The sequence below is a fragment of the Enhydra lutris genome, unplaced genomic scaffold, assembly GCF_002288905.1.
Source record: "Enhydra lutris kenyoni isolate GAN:26980312 unplaced genomic scaffold, ASM228890v2 scaffoldscaffold42, whole genome shotgun sequence".
Lineage (NCBI taxonomy): Eukaryota > Metazoa > Chordata > Mammalia > Carnivora > Mustelidae > Enhydra > Enhydra lutris.
In genome coordinates this window covers 18,548,542-18,557,323 of record NW_019154126.1, presented here as the reverse complement: position 1 = coordinate 18,557,323, position 8,782 = coordinate 18,548,542, and positions in this window count along the sequence as shown.

The following is an 8,782-nucleotide window of genomic DNA, read 5'->3' as shown; positions in this document are numbered from 1 at the left end:
AGTGGGGAGGAGGAAAAGGAGCAAGGCAGGAGGAACTGAGGCAGCTGGTGTCACTAACTGCATATACCTGAGGTATGAGAACTGGTGAAATCTGTAGTGAGGTATTTGGTAGCTGTGTTGGTATTGGTTTTTTCAGTGGTAAAATCTGCTAGATTTTTCTGCAAAGCAGTTCATTATAAACCACAATTGCTCTTGTATGGCCACTATTGGTAGCTCCTGCTTTTCTTCCTTCTTCGTAGCCTTCTTTATATGTTTCAGCTTTTCAGGTCTGGAGGGGTGAAAATGAAATGGGTCATTCATGCAGTTCCCCCAACAGGTTGGAGAAGTTGGACCCTCACCCCGACCCCTTCCTGGCAAGGAGAACTCATTTTAGGTATTAAGTTTCATCTTGTGGGAATGGGATGATGTATTCAAAATGAAGCTCTCTTCTTGAGCAGTTATCTTCAGAGTTTTTTTTTTCTTGTTTTTGTTTTTCCACTGTGTTGCTAAAGTTTCTCAGGTAGACTATATAGTTTTTGTTCTTTGGCAGCTGTCTAATTATTGATCTTTGTAGAGGGACAGAGGCTGAGGTCCCCTGTGTTGCCATTTTAGTGATGTTACCCTGGACAGTATACTTGATTGTCATAACGTGGAAGGAGGACATGCTCCTGGTATCTAGTAGGTAGAGACTAAGAATTTTGTTAAACATCATACAATGCATAGGACAGTCTCCCCATCGAGTAATAATCCAGCTTCTAATGTCAATAGTGCCAATGCCAACAAAGCCTGAGCTGTCTTTTCTTCCTTTTCTTCCTTTACTACCTCCTGCTAGTCAATACACCTATCTTTCTCATAAAGATTTACCAGATGTAAGTGTATGTATGTATGTGTATATGTTTATTTATTTATTTATTTATTTTAGAAATGACAGCAGTTATTTTTCTATAGATTTTATTTATTTGACAGAGAGAAAGAGAGAGCACAAGTTGGCAGAATGGCAGTCAGAGGGAGAGGGAGAAACAGGCTCTCCATTGAGCAGGGAGCCTGATGTAAGGTTCTATCCCAGGACCTTGGGATCATAACCTGGGCCTAAGGCAGCCTCTTAACCAAATAAGCCACCCAGGCACCCCTGTATGTCTACATGTTTAAAAGACAGAATGTGCACATGAATTTTTATCAGTCTCCAAGATATCTATTTTGAGAGGTTATTTTAGAAGAAAAATATTTAATCTAGTTTATTTCAATATTTTGTCACACATATTTTTGCAGAAAGAGAATAGCAACTGAAATGAGTTTATTTTATAGTTCAGTTTTTAATTGTTCATGGGAAGTATATAAGTCATATCACCCTTTACCAGTGATCACTAAAATATCTGACCATGGTCTCGTCATTTTGTTTGTTCTGAATTTTGGCAGAGCTCTGTATCACACATTAGTAATAAATATGTTGTTATAAGCCAGTATTTTCATTCAAGCTAATGTAAAAAGAAATTGTTCCAGTGAGGAAGACTTAAAATGGAAGCTGTCATTTGCATTTTCATCCCAAGGCCAAATGACTCTGTCAGTTTAGTTACCTAGGATTTTGACAAATAATCTTTCACAAATGTTAGCTGCAAAGAGATCCCTCATGCTGTCTATAGAGATGTTATGCATCCATTTGAAAGCAATCACTTAGCTCTTAAATTTGTCTTCATCTGAGAGAAGAAAATGATTCTAAAATTACAATACCTTGTGTCAGTTGGGAAATAAGACATGGAGTCATTTAATTATTCTATCAGCACCTCAACAAGTTAATTTTCCAAATTTTCCTCAGCTCTGCATTTAGTTAGACCTTGCAACTGGCAAACTCCTGACCTCCAGCTCTTGGCCTACCCTTGGGATCCTGCCTCTTCCAAAGAACCAAATAAGAGCGCCTGGGTACTTGCAGACCAGTCTTTCTCTGTGCCCTGACCAAGAACTGTCAGTCTCAAGTTCTGCCCAGCACCCATCCCCAGAGAAGGCCTGTATGCCTTCAGGCTTCCCTTTGGTATGCAAATCATGATGACGTCAGAGAGAGGTAGCCAGGGAACCTACTGAGAGTTTTTCATTTGGGTTTTTTCCCCATGAAAGGAAAAAGTCTATGGTGCTGTTTTTATCTTGAGAAACTCCTAGGTTGAAAAATAAATGCAGGAAGGCAGAGTTGGATTACAGACTATAAAAACTTTTCTATTCTCTCCTCCTGTATGGGAATAAAAATTGACCTTTCCCAAAGAGTTGTTTAGGACTGCCTGACTTGTCAATGACCAGGATACCATTCTCCCGGAATATTTATCAGTGCCTAAGAGGATATGTTGTTATCAAAACCACAACCAGAATTTGTTGAGAGCTTTTCTAAGTACAAGCATCCTGACATGGCTTCTGCCTTCACTGAGTTTGGAGTCTGGTAGAGGATTCAAAACTAACAACCATGAAACAATTAGCAGGCAAAGTAAAGTGTATAATGAATCACTCACTTGAAAAGCAGAGCTTAAAAGGCTCTAAGAAGTACAGAGAAGAATGACTAAAGAAAACACTAAATTTAATCTATAAACCTTACATTTCCCTAGAATTGAGGAACTCATTGAAATTATGTTTTCTAATCCAAGAAAAGATGTGATGTTTATGTTTCTTCTAAATGATGCCAAAATATTCAGGTGAAAAAGTAGAGTAATTTTGTCTTTTGACAAGAGTCACAAACTTCTATGTGTATAGGTGCCAGGAGTGTAGTGTACATAGTGAAACGAGCTGGCAAGGGACCTTTGGAAGGAATGATCCCTGTTGCAATCTATAAATCTCTTTGCTGCTCCAAAGGAGGTACTAGGAATGCAAACCTAATGTTGGCAAACTGTGTCATATATATATATTTTTAATTTATGTATTTATTTTAGAGAGACCATAAACAGAAGGGGCTGAAGTAGAGGGAGAGAGAATCTGAGGCAGATGCTGTGGTGAGCCCAGAGTCTGATGTGGGGTTGGATCCCACAACCCTGAGATCATGACCCAAGCCAAAAACCAAGAGTTGGTTACCTAAGAGGCTCTGTCACCCAATTGCCTCAAGGTATCATATTTTTTAAAAAATCTGAAAACCTAGATATTTTTAATGTAAAATCTCCCAATTTATAAACATTAGCCACAAATAAAAATATTTGTTAAATGTACTATGGGCCATGTAAAACAAAACTACAGGCTGAAGGAGGGCAAGAATATTTAAAGCATTGATTATTTGTAGGTGTAGAGGGAAAAGATAGGAGCAAAGGGGTAAGCAGACACCAAATTCTATCAGAACATGTAAACTATGGGAAGAAATGTGTGCTGTATCCAAACAATAATGAAGGTTTTTAAACAGAGATATGATGTGATCAAACTTTCATTTTCAAAAGTTCCTTCTGGCTGGATATAATTTGAAGGTTGGATTAAAGTGGGCAAAACTGTTGTCAGGGAAATCAGTTAGGAAGATAACACAGTATTTAAGATATGTATAGATAGATACAGATATAGATAGATAGACATATATTTATTAAGATATTTATCTATACCTACATATATAGATATTTAAGTATTATATATAACATATATGATATATGTCATATGTAATGTCATAATATGTCATATATCCTATATTACATATGTCATATGTCATGTCATATGTCTTATATAATATATATGACATATAAAATACCTCATATATATGGTTACATATAATTCTACCTATCATCTCTCAAACTATCTTATCTATTATCTATTTATTTGAACTACTTTGGTAACAGAACTATAAGGTATGAGGATAAAATATCGTTTGTCCCAACAAATTAGCATGAGAGCTACAAAATTTTGGTTTCATTCTAATAACTTTTTTCTGATTACAAATGTATTTGTCACAGCTAAAATAATTACAGTAACACATAATACCACTTCCATCAGTACCAAGTGTTCAAAGTCTGCATCACTCAATGAAGCAGGAACAGGATGAAGACCTGGTACTGACTGCAGCATGGGACATACCTTTGGGATCCTCTAAAAAAAACTGAATAAAGGCAGGGACATTTTAAGTTTACTAACTTCTTATAGTTGCCCTCCAATTTGGAGGTTTGTGCTGCAATAACTCAGATATGATTTTGAAAAGAATAAAATATTAATAGGTTGTGAACTATGACACATAATGGATTATAGATACAACCATGATTATTTCTTTAAGATTTGATATTTGGGGGGCATCTGCATGGCTCAGTTGTTGTGCATCTGGCTTCAGCTCAGGTAATAATCCCAGGGTCCTGGGATCGAGCCCCACGTTGAGCTCCCTGCTAGCCTGTTTCTCCCTCTCCCACTCCCCAGCTTGTGTTCCTGCTCTCACTGTCTCTCCCTCTGTCAGATAAATAAATAAAATCTTAAAGAAAAAAAATAGATTTCGTGTTTGGAAACCTAGAATTAGTTTGTCAAAGGATAGGTATATTTTAAGTACTATGTTAAATCCAGCCAGTGTCTAGATTGGTAGTACAAAATTTTAATTACTGTCATTTTCTTAAATTCTCATCAAAATGGTTATTAGTATATGTAGCCAATTGTATTTTTAAAAAATACCCAAAAAACGTCTCTCATGCCTCAGACTCTTCTTACAATGTGCCCTTGACACTCTTCATCTCAAAAAAGTAAGGTCCCTTGAATATTGGATGGAATTGTGACTGGCAAAATTGATGCAATGTGGTTTCCAAAGCCAGGTCATAAAAAAAAAAAATTTCAATCTCACTTCTCTTGAAAGAATTGTTTTTAGAAATCAGCCATAATGTTGTGAAGAAACCAGTCACATGGAGAGTCCCTGTGTAGATGTTTGGTTGACAGCTGAATCTGAGGTCAACTACCATACTTGTTAATTGAATCTTTTCCAACTGTGCACCCAGACACTGTGAAACAGAAAGAAGTTGTCTCATTGTGTCCGTTCTGAATTCCTGATGCACAGAATCCATGAACATGATTAAATAATGGTTCTTTTACCCCACTAAAATTGGGGTGATTTTTTATACAGCAATAGATAACTAGAACATGGTGTTTGTTTAAATTCTTCAACAATTTAAAAGGTAAAACATGTTACCTCTTTATTGTTTAAATTGCATTTCCTTAATTGACTATTGGGCTAGTTTTCTTTCCTTCCTTCCTTCCTGCCTTTGCATTTGTATTTCTTTTAAGAATCATTAATTATGATTATAATATAAACTTAATCATCATTAAGAAATGAATTTTAAAGATTTTATTTATTTATTTATTTGACAGAGAGAGATCACAAGCAGGCAGAGAGGCAGGTAGAGAGAGAGGAGGAAGCAGGCTCCCTGCTGAGCAGAGAGCCCGATGCGGGGCTCGATCCCAGGACCCTGAGATCATGACCTGAGCCGAAGGCAGCGGCTTAACCCACTGAGCCACCCAGGCACCCCAAGAAATGAATTTTAAAAAGGATTACACTCTTCATCTCCAGTGATTCACCAATGCCTTATATGCACTTCTATTAATAATATCATCAGTAGAATAATACATTACATGGGGCGGTGATACATATATACAACTCACACAATTTAGATTTATCCTGCTACTCTCATTTTGCTCTATTATTAAAGATTTCAGGAAGTTTCTTTCTGACTGCTACACTTCCTAAGTTTACCCAGAGACACCTTGGCAGGGAATACATTCTGTATCACCAAGGAGTATCTCTTCTAAAGGACTGGGGGCTGGCATAAGAAAATAAACTGTGTTATCTCAGTTCATGATGGTTATTATCACAGTATTCTGGGTGTTGGATTTTTCCTTTGCAGTGGATTTTAATCTTAAAATGGATACTGTGCTACCTCAACTTTCCTGTTAGATAATCCAAAAAAAAAAAAAAAAAAAGAGAGAGAGAGAGAGAGAAGGTGATAGTCTGAGTCTCACTTATCTTTTTTTTTTTTTAAAGATTTTATTTATTTGTTTGAGAGAGAGAGAAAGCACAAGCAAGGGGAGGAACAGAGGGAGAGGGAGAAGCAGGGTCCTCACTGAGCAGAGAGCCTGATGTGGGGTTCAACCCCAGGACACTGGGATCATGAACTGAGCTGAAGGCAGATGCCTAACCTACTGAGCCACTCAGGTGCCCCTGAGTCTCACTAATTAATTAATTAACAATTAATTAATTTTAAAGATTTTATTTATTTACTCGAGAGAGAGAGCACAAGTGAGGTTAGGAAAGGGCAGAAGGAGAAGGAGAAGCATATTCTCCTGTTGAGCAGGGAACATGATGCAAGGCTCCATCCCAGGGTCTTGGGATCATGTCCTCAGCAGAAGGCAGATGCTTAACCCACTGAGCCACTCAGGCACCTGAGTCTCATTTATTTTTTGAGTTATAGGAATAAAACTAAAATTTTATTTAGGATCTGATGTGTCTTCAATATAATACCATGAAACTACGAGCAACCTCAAAAGTGTAAGGAATCCTGTGAGGGAGTTTGGTGAAGCAAATTATAAAGTTCACAGCATATCATCCTTCACTGATCCAGACAAGATTTTGTGGTTACTACACTGATTCTCATAACAATGTGTATGTATCTTTATTTGAACATTCTTTGGTGTGGCTGCTTGCTTATTATAGGGATAGTCATTTAAGAATGTTTTATTTTTTTAATTTAATTAATTTATTTGCCAAAGAGAGAGAACATAAGCAGGCAGAGCTGGAGGTCAAGGAAGAGGGAGAAGCAGACTCCCCACTGAGCAGAGACTTCCCATAGAGCTTGATCCCAGGAACCTGGGATCATGACCTGAGCCAAAGGCAGATGCTTAACCAAATGAGCCACCCATGTGCCCCTTAAGACTGTTTTACATAGACTATGCATAAGAATCTTGAGCCCATGGAGCCCAAAACCTGTCCCTGATCCCCACATAAATGATCTTTTTTGATTTCCTATCTTTTTCTCTGGAACATTAGCTCCAGGACAAAAGATAACCTTCTCTGAATTATCACTGATCTATAACCAGAACCTGGAAGAATACCTGTAAATAATAGATGCATAATAATTATATTTGAATGAATAAATATTATTCCAGGCCATCAAAAAAATGTAGGACCAGTGTAGAACCTATTCAAACAGAAAAGTCAGAAAGAATTAATAATATTAAAGAGTCTTTTCCAAACAGTTTAATGCTAAGATGGGTTTGTTAAGTGTTTGCTAGATAGACCATAACCCCATATATTTGGATCTCTTCTTACTCTTTATCTATGATAGCACAATCTGGGTACCCCTAAATCCCAGAAATCTACTACAAGACATTATGAGGCAAGATAGCAAGAATATATTAGGTAATTAAGCAATTGTTTTTTGTATGCTTTAAAGATTCACATTGAAAGAGTTTCTTCTAGATTCTTCCTAGAGCTAGTCAAAGAAAATCCATTTTCTCAGTAAACAATATTTTGAAAGGAAAAGGATTAAGAGATCCAAAAATTAATGACTATCCTATGTCATGTAGTATAAAAGATATGTGTATAAGTACATGTCTATCCTTCCAGCAAACTTATTTTTTATAATTTTTATTTCAATATAGTTGATACACAATATTATATTAGTTTCAGGTATACAACAGCAATTCAACAAATTTATAGGTTATGGTATGCTCACCACAAGTGTAGCTACCACCTGTCACCATACTATTATATTACAATTTCATTGACTATATTCTCTATTCCTGTGACTTGTTCATTCCATAACTGGAAGTATGTATCTCCCACTCCCCTTCACTCATTTTGCCTATCCTCCTGGTCTGCAACCCTTTGACAACCATCAGTTTGTTCTCTGTTTCTATAGGTCTGATTCTGCTTTTTGTTTACTTGTTTCCTTTTTCTTTTTTGTAGATCCAACATATGAGTGAAATCATATGACATTTGTCTTATAAGTCATCTCTTTGTGCTTCAGTTTAATATTACTACCACTTTAGAATTTGTTATGCTAATTACATGATTAATGGATATAAAGTGCCTAAAACAGTGCCTAGCATAGACTAATTGTCACAAATTGTTCTATTTGTTGTGCTAAACACTACATCTAATTGTCAAGGATATTAAAGTAGCCAATAGTCTCTTCTAGAAAATGTTTTGTTTTACATTTCACTATGAATGCAAAGTTTATGTAATATCTCAAAGGCCAACTTTCTCAAAAATAAAGGGGGTACTGTATATAGTTTCTAGTATGTATTATTTGACTTAAAACATTTTATTCCTGGTCTGTAAAGACAGATGTTTAAAAAATTAAGGTAAGAAGTTGGAAGGAGTTATAATGGCAACTACTCAAACAACCTGTTCTGGTATGACTGTTTGGGTTTATGCCTTCCACTTTACTGATCATTTTCTTATTGACATTGACAACTCAGCAAAGAAAAAGACAAGTGGGTTAATTAATGGTGCATCTTTAGGATAAAACTTGCAGTAAATGTATCAAACACAGAGGAGTGAAACAAAAGTGTTGTTGAGATTTTTGCCAAGGGTCAGTCTCCTGAACTCTCATGTTCGTAAGCAGTATTTAATTTCTTCTTAAAATATCATTATTATAAGCACATAGAAAAATGTGAATTTCAGTAGTAGATGATAAAGGTAAGAAACCAGGAGAAAAAACCCTCAAATTTCTAGTCAAGGCATGGGTCCTAAGTGTCCAAATTAGATTTGACTCATTTTATCACTATGAATGAAGCCCCTGAAGTTTTGTTTCCTTCCTTCCTTCTCTTTCCTTCCTTCCTTCCTTCCTTCCTTCCTTCCTTCCTTCCTTCCTTCCTTCCTTCCTTCCTT